At 41.1% G+C, this 13276-nt stretch overlaps 1 protein-coding gene across 1 annotated transcript in view; it reads right to left on the reverse strand.

Annotated features, from left to right (window-relative positions):
• Positions 1-13276, reverse strand: part of wwp2 (WW domain containing E3 ubiquitin protein ligase 2) — a 200460-nt gene that overhangs the window by 162601 nt on the left and 24583 nt on the right. The window lies entirely within an intron of this gene.

Genomic DNA, 13276 nt, shown 5'->3' on the forward strand with positions numbered 1-13276 from the left:
CTGGGTGTGAAAAAGAGTATTCTGAGAAACAAAAACTGTTTAAAAAAATATAATTGATTCAGTCATGTAAAGATCCAATGTATTACAGAAAATGTACAGAAATTAGGAAAAATGCAAGAAAGTAAATTGATCATGGAAATAATAGATGTTAACTGCAAACATAATTGAAATATGGGTTCATAATAACTATTCTGTTAGTACTATAAAAAATTATGTATTATTGATGCTAGTTGAATGACACATGCTGACCAGGGCTCTGGAATACCAGAGTCTTCAAAAAGATGTGGCAAAAATATTAAGAGATCCTCTTCTCAGGGATATTTTTGAAACTACCCAAGCCTAAATACAATTTAATCTTAATTCTTCTTCGAAATATGGATGTGAGTACCATTTATTGTTTATTATTAATTACCCTCATGATTCATGGGGAGTGTCTCCTTGGACAGGTACAGCCAATTTTGTGAATAGTGCTGTTAGGTTCAGTGTTACAGGATACCGATGAAATGGTCATGAAATATGCAGTTTACAGGGGATTATGTCTCTGTATACTGCTTGTCTTTAGAGATTATGAGGGTCATAGCCATGCAAATGCTGTCAAAGAAGCCTCGGTGAGCTACCACTGTTAGTCTGTTAGAAAATACACACTATAACCACAGTACACAGATAGCTGAAGAGCATTAGAGCTCCTAATCTCTTGTTTCATACACAGTATCTTGAATGGTGTTGCATTTACAATGTGTCTACTGTTATAAACACTTCATATTTAATAATTTTTAAGGACTCAAATTTGAAATATCATGGAGACATCTTTTTAAAAAATTATGAATGAAAGGCGGTGGAATATTTTTTAACAAGGCATTACTTGCAAGTTACAAGTCTTATGAAAGCTGTTTGTTTACTGCATATCCCCAGATTGGGTTTACAACTGTCAGGTTTCACCTTCTACTTTAGAGATCATTTGAATTTTTCAGTTAGGGTTTAATCTGGGAAAGGATAAGTCCAGCTCTCCTAAAAATCTCATGTATAGGACCTCTCTGGCACCAGGGGTCCTGGTCCAATCTGAATGATCCTGAAAAGTTCAAGATACTATTTCCTGAGCATACAACATCTGCCAAGATCCTAGAGTTATCCGTCCTAGTTTATGACATCCATGGGATTGTTTTTTTTTAATTCCATTACCTGACTTGTTGGTTTGTACTTCAGGTTATTTGGAGGGGTAAACATTTATACTTTCACCTTACAAACTAAGTGTGTTAAATGAATTTCACATCTTCATTGACAGATGTGTTTTATAATAAATCAGTAATTAATTAATTAAATCTGTGTAACCTGTGGAGCAGGAGGATCAGAGACAAATAGTGTAATCCTCCCAAATCAACAAGCTCCAAAATAAACTCTTTCATCTTAGTGTGACTGCATTTGCTATTGCTGCATCTCCTTCATAGGTTCTGTGCGAGAGACAACTTTAATTCTTTATCTTCAAGAAAGGACAAATTCTCCTCAAAAGAGGCAACTGGTTTTTCAGGAACATTGCCACTTCAATCCAAAGGTTCAGATTCTAGTAAATGAACACATTCTGTACTTATTTTCTTTTATGAAAGAGCAAACCACTGTCCAGGATGCCCTCTAGTGGCTGGTCACCATCTTCAGCATCTTCTTTTGCTATGTCTCTGTTTGGAGAAAAATGGAGCATCTGCTCCTCATCTTATATTGCTAGGATTGAAATGCCTTTGGTGTGTGTCAGCCAAATAATGTCTAAAGCTATTCAAAATGAATTGTAATGTTTAGGAATCACATACAAGGACTCCATCATTTATTTTCCAGCGTATCCAAGTCTAGGATGCATCAGTCCCTGCTCTAATTCCTGTACTCCCCAAACCTCAAAGAGTAGTTAAGGCAGTTTACAAATTCTTGGTCTCAACTATGGCATAGCATCCAAATTGATCAGTGTCTTTTTTTTTCTTATTCTTGTAAGGAACATGAAGTTACTCGCAAGGCTAGGAGGGCAGAGGAATTAATAAAGACCACTGTGTTCTGACTTTTGTTTATTGAATATAGAGTACAAGAGCAAGGAGGTGATATTGAATTTGTGCAAGGCATTTGTTGGGTCTCAGCTGGAATATTGTGTACAGTTGTGGGTGCCACATTGTAGGAAAGATGCAAACATATTGGAAAGAGCAAAAATAGATTTACTAGAATGGTTCCAGGTACGATAAACTTGAGGTTTGAGGACAGATTGAAGTCAGGAATGTTCTCTCTGGAGAGAAAATGACAAGCTGAATGGCTAAAGTAGTTAAGGTGAAGCTGTTCCTGCTTGTGAAAGAAAAAAAAACCAAGAGTTATACATTGAAGTGATGTGCAAATAAACCAAGGGTGAATTATTACCCATGTGGAATTTAAAATCTAATAATGACTAGTAAATAATTGCTGATTGTTGGAAAAACCTACTATTTGTCAATTCCTTCCTTTTTGTCATCAGATTGCAAGACCATTACATTCTAACCCACTCCACAATATATACATTTGGAAGTACAAAAGGGGACCAACACTGATCCTGGGTGCACCAGTCTCAAAACTTCTCCAGACTGAGCAACTTCAATGTAGTCTAAAATAAATAAATAGCTGGAAAAACTCAGCAGGTCTGGCAGCATCTGAGGATAGAAAACAGTAAATGTTTTGAGTCCAATGACCCTTCTTCAGAATCCATACACTCTAACCCTGTTGCTAATCCATCAATCAACTTGCTATCCATGGTGGATTTTTCTAACAAACCTTTTTATAATTAAAGACATGAGATAAATGCAAGTTGCTATTATGAAGCATCTTATTAAATATCTCGTGTCAATTCAGATTCAAGCCAGACAGTGAGACAGAAAACAAAACAACTTTCTTTACGGATAAATCTTACAGCTCCTTCCAACCGTTAGCATCTGACCTGTTCTCCCTTGAGATCTAGGCAGTGAATTAGTTAACTCCAATCACCACCTTGCAATATTTACAACTTCTACACAAATAGAAATTGCTGGAAAGACTCAACAGTTTTGGCAGCATCTGTGGACAAAAATCAGAGTTAATGTTTCAGGTCAACTGACCCTTCCTCAGAACTCGACCCGAAACATTAACTCTGATTTCTCTATACCAATGCTGCCAAACCTGCTGAGCTTTTCCAGCAATTTCTATTTTTGTTTCTGATTTAAAGCATTCGCCGTTCTTTTATTAATAAATTCTACTCTTCTCTTTAAGTAAAAATTTTAAAAGCCGATATACACAATTTTTTTTTAATGTTACAATCAACATTCCCTCTAAGGTGCGTGGATGCACAGGAAGCTGCCCCAATGCCAGTGTGGACTGCAACACTGACTTCCAGTTCCAAAAGTCGCTGCTGCACCCAGAGTTTGGAGATCCACATAGAAGGAAAGAAATTAGAGGGAATGCTGCTTATAATACAACCTCATAATATAGTCCAACAATTTTAAGGCAAGCATTGAAGTAGGAACATCTAATTATAAGCTTTTGCCATTTTGGATCTACTCTGCCAAATGTTATTATATATTCTTTAGAATAGGTGTTCTTTCTAAATGTATAAAATTCTGTCCATGCCTCATATGCATTTAATAAGTCACCTTTCTTATAATTTTGTCCATACTACTAAATAGAATTTCCACCCATTCTGTTTCTAATTGTTGAGACTCCAGCTCCAGGAGTACTTTACATCTAATAATGCTTCCAGTGTGAAGGAACAGTGCAAGGGTTATACCTTGCTTTCTTCTTGGCGTAGATGTAACTCATGTCACAGAGCCACTTCACTTCCTCTTCACCAAAAGATTCAGCTTAATAAAATATTGATGGGGAGTCATGTACCGACTTTTAACAATTAGTTTCAGCCATTCTTCTCCAGGAATTATAATCTTCTCTCAGGAAATAATTCTTCATTTCCAATCATCCACTACTACCATTATCAATTCAGCTCCAAGCCAGTGAAACAGTAACCAAATAACTTTCATTTCAGAAAGCATGTACAGACATGTTATGACACATGTTTGTGGCCATCAGATGGTATGTCTTGAACTTGGACTTTCTGACCCAGAGGTAGAGTTATGACAAGACCACGTATCCTGGTGGCCAGTTTTCTGCCTGCTTGTCCAATATAGTGTTTGTTCCAGTTCTTGCATGGTATTTTGTAAATTACATTAGTTTTGCTTGTTGTCTGTATAGGGTCTTTCAAGTTCATCAGCTACTGTTTTAGTGTGTTGGTGGGTTTGTGGGCCACCATGATGCCAAAGGGTCATCAGGAGTAGTCTGGTAGTCATTTCAGAGACGTCTTTGACATATGGGAGAGTGGCTACAAAGACATCTCAACCTTCCAGCTCAGCCAGCAAACCTACATCCAGTAGCTCAACCATGAGCTACAAATCCTCTCAAAACTCGCGAATACCATGAATGCTATATCTACTACACTGTTTTACAGAACAGCATAGAAACAGGCCCTTTGGTAGAACGTATCCATGCCAACCAGGTTTCCTAAACTGAACTAGTCCCATTCGCTTGCAATTACCCATATCCCTCTAAACCCTTCCTATCCACACACGTCCAAATGTCTTTTAAATGTTATAATTGTACTCACCTCTATCACTTTCTCTGGCACCTCATTCCATAGATGCAGATATCTCTGTTATAAAGTTGTCCCTTAGGACCCTTTTAAATCTTTTCTGTCTCACCTTAAACTTATGCCCTCTAGTTTTGGACTCCCCTACACTCAGAGAAACACCTTGGCTAGTCACCTTCTCTATGTCCATCATGGTTTTATAAATTTTTGAGTTCACCCCTCAGCTTCCTACCCTTCAATGAAACAAGTCCCAGCCTATCCAGCCTCTCTTTTTAACTTAAATCTTCCAAACTTGGTAACATGTTTGTAAATCCTTTTTTCACCCTTTCCAGTTTAATAACACCTGGGGACCAGAATTGCACGCAGTACTCCAAATGTGACCTTACCAATGTTTTGTTAAGCAATAACAAGGCATCCCAACTCCTGTATTTAATGTTCTGACCAAAGAATACAAAATTGCAAACTGCCTTCTTCACCACCTGTCTACCTGTGACACCGCTTTCAAGTAATTATGTACTTCACTCCAAAGCGCCTCTGTTTGACAATACTCTCCAGGGCCCTACCATTAACTGTGTAAGTTCTACTCTGGCTTAGCTTACCAAAAAGCGACACCTCTCAATTATCTGAATTAAACTCCAGCTGCCATTCCTCGGCCCACTGGCCCAGTTGATCAAGATCCCATTGTACTCCAAGAAACCTTCTTCACTGTCCACTATACCACCTATTTTGGTGTCATCTGCAAAACCTACTAGCCATGTCTCCTATATTTCCATCCAAATCATTTACATATCTGACGAACAATGGTGGACCCGGCACACTGACACAGTCACAAGGTCCTGTTGACCTTGTCCAACAGGAATGAGGTAGTTGCTTCCTGTGTGAATGAGGTAAAGAACTGCAGGGAAGATGAGAAAACTGACCATGGAACAGGTAGCCATTCAGGGGAGGCAAAAAGAGACTTGGTATTAGTAAGGGATTCTATTGTTAGGGGTTCAGATAGCATCCTTTGTAAGCAGGATTGAGAGTACACCATGGCGTGTTCCCTGCCTGATGCCAATGTAAGATACATCTCAAACCAGCTTGAGAAGGATATTGGAGTGGGAGGGGAAGGATCCAGTTGTGTGGTCTGTGTTGAGACTAACAACTTAAGTAAAAGGTCCTGTGTAGAGAATATCAGGAATTAGGCAGAAAAATATAAAGAACTCAAAGTTTATAATCTCTGATTCTTACCCGAACAAATTGGCATTGAGATAAGAAAAGTAGGGAAGTAAACACATATTTAAAGGAGTGGTGGCAGGAAAAGGATGTTCCATTTCCTGGGGATTTAGCATCAGTATTGGGACAGGACGGAAATATACTACTGGGACCAATGTCCAAGCGAAAAGGCTAAATAGGGTAGTTCACAAGGACTTTAAACTAGTAAACTGGGGAGGTGATGTGTCAGGGGAAGTCAATAAAGTTTCAAAATCAAGTAACATGATAGAGAGTTAAGAAACCGTCAATAATCCTATTTCAGTTCTGGCAGGTAATGGCAAAACTGTAAGAAGCAATTGATTAAAACGGAAGAGAGAAGCAATAAACAGATGAATAAAGCATCACTGCTGATGGACAGGTGTATGACCCAAATAAAAGTTCTATATTTCAACGCATGGAGTGTAAAGAATAACTTAAAGGAGTTGCAGCATAAATTCAAATTGGAGTTTATGATACGGTTTCCATTACTGAGAAAAGGCTGCAGGATCATCAGGATTGGGCACAAAAAATACCAATTTAGTACATTGCTACATACAAAAGGTTCACAGGATGGTCATGAAAAATGACAGAGGAGGTGGCATAGTCTTGGTGATTAGAAACAAAATTATTTCAAATAGTGAGGGAAGATAATAATGAGGTGAAATTTTCAGTGGAGACTGCAGAGGTGGAACTAAGGAACAGCAAAATATCTAAAATTGTAATGGGAGTTGTGTACAGATCCCCTGGTGGCAAATCTGAGGTGATTCTGCTTTTTAAAAAGTTAATTAATGGGATGAAGATTTCACTGGCAGTCAACCACATTGCTGTGGGTCTTGAGTCACATGTAGAGGAATGAGGTAGAGTCACAGGTAAAGATGGCAGTTTCCTTCCCTAAAGGGCAATAGTGAACCAGATAGGTTTTTTTCTGACAATTAACAATGGATTTGTGGTCATCATTAGACTCTTAATTCCAGATTTTAAATGAATTTAAATTCCACCATCTGCTCTGGCAGGATTCAAACCACTGTCCGAGAACATTACCTGTGTCTCTGGATTAATAGTCCAGCAATAATACCAGCGGCCACCATCTCCCCGTATTTATAAATGGATTCTAACTTTAACATAGATAAGTCAGAAAGGTAGCGAGTTTCTGGTGTGTCCCCAGGGTAGTTTTCTACAGCAATACGTCTTGGACGAATGAGAGGACAAACAATAACAGATTTAGTAATGAGCCAGATTTAATGACCAAACCCAACGGCGTATGAATATTTATCAAATAGTGGTCATAACATGATAGATGTCAATGTAGCATTTGAAAGCAAAAGGCATGATCCAGCTTAGATTTAGGTAAGGAGGAGAAAGTGAGATCTGCAGATGCTGGAGATCAGAGCTGAAAATGTGTTGCTGGAAAAGCGCAGCAGGTCAGGCAGCATCCAAGGAACAGGAGATTTGACGTTTCGGGCATAAGCCCGTCTTCAGGATTCCTGAAGAAGGGCTTATGCCGGAAACGTCGAATCTCCTGTTCTTTGGATGCTGCCTGACCTGCTGCGCTTTTCCAGCAATACATTTTCAGCTAGATTTAGGTGAGGCCAACTTCAATGTGATGAGACAGACACTGTACTCAATATACTGGGAAATCTACTAATGAGTAAAACAAGTGAACAACAATGGAGAATTTTTAAAGAAATATTTATCACAATTTTGAAAAAGGCAATTTATAATTCTGAGAGATAAAAGCTGCATTTTACAGGAAAAATACCAGCCAGAACAACTAAAGAGATAAGGAACAGCATAAAATTGAAAAGGTACAGAAGTACAAATAAAAACAACACCAATCCTGCTGAATGGGAGAGATACAATTGCCAGCAAAGGGTCACAAAGCAGCTTATGAAAGGAAACTTGCCAAAGTCGCCAAAATAAGAAGTTTTGTTGTATAAGGGGCAAGTGGTGGTCAGGAGCAATGTCACCCTTCTGAAGACTGCAAGTGGGAGTATTGTCAATAATTATGGGGAAATAGCAGACACCTTAAATATTTACTTTGTCTCAGTATTTACAATAGAAAAGGAGGAAACTTGTCCAAATTCCTGAGGAAATGAACAGTGACCAGGAATAGGAAGAAAATAAAATCAACACGAGTAAAATATAGCTAATGGAATTAAAGAGTGACAAATCCCAGCACCTAACTGTTTCCATGTGAGAGTATGAAAGGAAGTCAGGGAGCACATTGTAGATGCTTTAACTTTAATAGCTCCCTAGATGCAGGAGTGGTTCCTCAGAATTGAAAAATAGCACATCACTCCACTGAGCTTAACAGTGGTGCAAAAATTGTTGGTCTTCAATCAACAGAGTCATAGAGATGTACAGCATGGAAACAGACCCTTCAGTCCAACCCGTCCATGCCGACCAGATATCCCAACCCAATCTAGTTCCACCTGACAGCACCCGGACCATATCCCTCCAAGCCCTTCCTATTCATATACCCATCCAAATGCCGCTTAAATGTTGTAATTGTACCAGCCTCCACCACTTCCACTGGCAGCTCATTCCATCCATGTACCACTCTCTGTGTGAAAATGTTGTCCCTTAGGTCTCTTTTAGAAATTTCCCCTCTCACTGTAAACCTATGCCCTCTAGTTCTGGACTCCCCCATCCCAGGGAAAAGACTTTGTCTATTTATCTTATCCATGGCCCTCATAATTTTGTAAACCTCTATAAGGTAACCCCTCAACCTCTGATGCTCCAGGGAAAACAGCCCCAGCCTGTTCAGCTTCTCCCTATACTCAAATCCTCCAACCCTGGCAAAAACCTTGTAAATCTTTTCTGAACTCTTTCAAGTTTCACAACATCTTTCCGATAGGAAGGAGACCGGAATTGCATGCAATATTCCAGCAGTGGCCTAACCAATGTCCTGTACAGCCACAACATGACCTCCCAACTCCTGTACTTAATACTCTGACCAACAAAAGAAAGCATACCAAACACCTGCTTCACTATCCTATCTACCTGCGAATCCACTTTCAAAGAGCTATGAACCTGCACTCCTAGGTCTCTTTGTTCAGCAACATTCCCTAGGACCTTACCATTAAACGTATAAGTCCTGCTAAGATTTACTTTCCCAAAATGCAGCACCTCGCATTTATGTGAATTAAACTCCATCTGCCACTTCTCAGCCCATTGGCCCATCTGGTCCAGATCCTGTTGTAATCTGAGGTAACCCTCTTCGCTGTCCACTACACCTCCAATTTTGGTGTCATCTGTAAACTTACTAACTGTACTTCTTATGCTCACATCCAAATAATTTATGTAAATGACAAAAAATAGCGGATCCAACACCGATCCATATGGCACTCCACTGGTCACAGGCCTCCAGTCTGAAAAACAACTCTCCACCACCCTCTGTCTTCTACCTTTCAACCAGTTCTGTAACCAAATGGCTAGTTCTCCCTGTATTCCATGAGATCTAACCTTGCTAACCAGTCTTCCATGGGGAACCTTGTCAAACGCCTTACTGAAGTCCATATAGATCACATCTACCGCTCTGCCCTGATCAATTGTCTTTGTTACTTCTTCAAGGATTGGGTAACTGAACTTCTTGAACATTTTCAGTTAACCAGGGAGAGCCAGCATGGATTCATGACAGCTGGGTCACACCTGACAAAAGTGACTGAATGTTTTTTGAAGGGGTGACTAAGGTATTGAACAAGTAGTGTCGATGGACATTGTTCATATGGACCTCCAGAAGATATTTGATTAAGTCCCACATAAGAAACTGTTAACTGAAGTAAGAGACCACAGAATTGAGGTCAAATTACTGATTTGGCTGGGAAATTGATTGAGTGACGGACAGAAGTAGGGATGATAGGTAGATACTCAACTTAGCAAGGTATGACTAGTGGTATTCCTCAAAGAATTGTGCTCAGCCCTCATTATTCATTTTATTTATTAATGACTTGGACAATGGTATAGAAAATATATCCAAATGTATTGATAACAAAGGTAGGCAGCATTGTAGACAATGTAGATGACAGCATAAAATTACAGAGAGATGCTGACAGACTAAGTTATTGGTTCAAAATTGTGGCAGATGGAGTTCAATGTAACCAAATGTTAGGTTAACCAGTTTGGACTGAAATAAGATAGATGAGGGTACTTTCTAGAAGTTGCATACAGTGGATGTCTAAAGGGACTTGGGGTTCAGGCGCATAGATCTTTAAAATGTTGCAGGTGCAGAAAGTGTTCAAACAACCACATGAAATGTTGCCTTTATATCTACAGGACTGTAGTACAAGGAAGCAGAAGTTATGCTACAGTTCTACAAAACTCTGGTAAGATTCCACCTGGAGTACTGTGAGCAGATCTTGGCACCACACCTTGGAAGGATACAGGAGCCTTGGAAGGAGTGCAATGAGGGTTTATAAGAATGATACCTGCACTTCAGGGTTATGAACCGAGATTACATAAATTAGGACTGTTTCCTTGAGAATTTAGATGGTTAAGGGGTGACCTGATCTAAGTGTTCAATATACTAATAGGAGAAGACAGGGTAGACAAATGAGATCCGCTGGTTGGGGATTCAGGAGAGACTTCGGAAACACTTCTACACCGAAAGAGTGGTAGATGTTTAGAACTATCTGCCACAAAACGAAGTGGATGCTGGATCAGTTGTTAATTTTAAATCTCAGAAAGACATTTTTTTAAAAAGTGAAAAAAAACTGCAAGTTGCTATAAATCAAAAACAAAAAACAAATTGTTGGAAAAATTCAGCAGGACTGGCACGATCTGTGAAGAGAAATCAGAGTTAACATCTTGGGTCCAGGGATCCTTCTTCATAACTAATGGCAACTAGGAAAAGGTTGTTTTTAATGCAGAAGATAAAGTGGTGGGACCAGGTAAGGAATAAGAAATAGGTAGAGATAGAGCCAAAGACAGAGAAAAACAGTTGAACAGATACATGGAGTGATACGCCTAGGAGAACGAATAGTTGCTAATGTGTACCATTGGGATTATGTGTAATAACAAACCATGTGATAATAAGACCTGATGTGTGGGAGTGGGGAAAGTGTAGGGAAAGGCACTCAAGTGCTGAGCTTCATCAGAGCATTGTGCAAGCCTGAGACAGAGATATTGGCCAAGGAACAGTGTGGTCTGTTGAAGTGGCAGGCAACTGGAGGCTCATGGTCTCTTTACAGACAGAATATACGCGTTCTGCGAAGCTGTCACCCAGTCTACACTTTGTTTCCCCGATGTAGAGGAGACCACATTGTGAACAGCAAACAGAGTAGACTAGATAGAGTGAAGGTAAAAACAAGGACTGCAGATGCTGGAAACCAGAGTCTAGATTAAGTGGAGCTGAAAAAGCACAGCAGTTCAGGCAGCATCCAAGGAGCAGGAAAATCGACGTTTCAGGCAAAAGCCCTTCATCAGGAATAGAGGTAGGGTGCCTGCAGAGTGGAGAGATAAATGAGAGGTGTGTGGGAGGTGGGGAGAAAGTAGCAAAGAGTATAATGGGTGAATGGGGTTGGGAATGGAGGTGATAGTGGAGTGGATAGGTGGAAAGGAAGATAGGCAGGTAGGATACATATGAGGGCGGTGCTGAGCTGGAAGGTTGGAGCTGGGGTGAGGTGGGGGAAGGGGAAAATGAGGAAACTGGTGAAATCCACATTGATGCCATGGGGTTGAAGTGTTCCGAGGCAGACGATGAGGCGTTCTTCCTCCAGGAGTCGGGTGGTGAGGGAGCGGAGGTGGAGGAGACCCAGGACCTCCATGTCCTCGGCAGAGTGGGAGGGGGAGTTGAAATGTTGGGCATTGGGGCGGTGGGGTTGATTGGTGTAGGTCCCCGGAGATGTTCCCTAAAGCGCTCTGCTAGGAGGCGTCCAGTCTCCCCAACGTAGAGGAGACCGCATTGGGAGCAACAGATACAATAAATGATATTGGTGGATGTGCAGGTAAAACTTTGATGGATGTGGAAGGCTCCTTTGGGACCTTGGATGGAGGTGAGGGAGGAGTTGTTGGCGCCAGTTTTGTAATTCCTGCAGTGGCAAGGGAAGGTGCCAGGATGGGAGTGTGGGTTGTTGGGGGTGCGTGGACCTGACCAGGTAGTCATGGAGGGAACAGTCTTAGCGAAAAGCAGAAATGGGTGGGGAGGTGAAGTGCAGGTAAAGTGCTGCTTCATCTGGGAGATATGTTTGGGCCCATGGATACTGAAAAGGAGGAAGTAAACAGGCAGGTGTTATACATTCTGTGGTTGCAGGAGAAGGTGCAATTGGACTGCAGGGGATTTTGAGAGTGAAAGAGGAATGAACCACGATGTCCTGAAGACAATAGTCCTTGCCAAAGGTTGACAAGAGAAGAGAAGGGAATGTGTCTCTGGTGGTGACATCCTGTTGGAGCTGGTGGATATGGCAACTAACGATACTCTCGATGTAGATACTGGTGTGATGTTAGTTGAGGATGAGGGAGACCCAATTGCTGTTACGTGAGGGAGAGAGGGGATGAGGTCTAATGTGTGGAAGATGGGTCAGGCCCGGCTGAATGTCCTGTCAACTGTGGTGCTGGGGATTCCTCTGTTGAGAAAGAAGGTGGGACATTTCAGAGACCCCCTTGTCGAAGTTGGCATCATTAGAAGAGATGCGACAGAGATGGAGGAACTGGTAGAATGGAATAGAATCTTTGCAGGATGCAGGATGAGAAGGTAAGGCAAGTGTGGGAGTTGGTGAGGTTACAGTGGAGCTTGGTTGACAACCTATCCCCTGAAATGGAAAGAGAGATGTCAAGGAAAGGAGAAGTCAGAAATGGACCAGGTGAAGATGAGAGCAGGGTGGAAATTGGAAACGAAATTGATAAATCTTTCCAATTCAGGAAGAGAGAGGGAAGCAGCAACGATGTTTACATTGACATATCAGAGAAGGAATTGTAGGTGGGGGCCCGAATAGGACTGGAACAAGGAATTTGCCACATATTCCATAAAGACACAGACCTAACTGGAGCCCATGCGGGTAACATGGCCACCCCTTTGACCTGAAGAAGATGAGAGGAATAAAAGGGAAGTGGTTCAAAGTGAGGACAAGTTTGGTCAGGCAGAGGAAGGTGATGGAAAATGGGGACAGTTCAGACTATTTTTTTCCCCAGGAGGAAGAGGACAGCCCTGACACCATCCTGATGGGGGACGGACATGTAAAGGGATTGCACGTCCATGGTAAAGAGGAGGCAGCTTGAGGCCGCAAACTGGAAATTCTGAAACTGACAAAGTGTCAGAGGAATTGCAGATCTAGGTCATAAGGGACTGGGCAAGGGTAGCAAAAACAATGGGTCTGCCCGAGCAATTCTGTTTGTGGATTTTGGGAAGGAGGTAGAAATGTGCTGAGTGGTTGAGAGACTGAGTTTGGGGGCAGTGGGAGGGAAGATCACCAGGTGAAATGTGGTTAGTGACTATTATGG

The sequence above is a fragment of the Hemiscyllium ocellatum genome, chromosome 17, assembly GCF_020745735.1.
Source record: "Hemiscyllium ocellatum isolate sHemOce1 chromosome 17, sHemOce1.pat.X.cur, whole genome shotgun sequence".
Lineage (NCBI taxonomy): Eukaryota > Metazoa > Chordata > Chondrichthyes > Orectolobiformes > Hemiscylliidae > Hemiscyllium > Hemiscyllium ocellatum.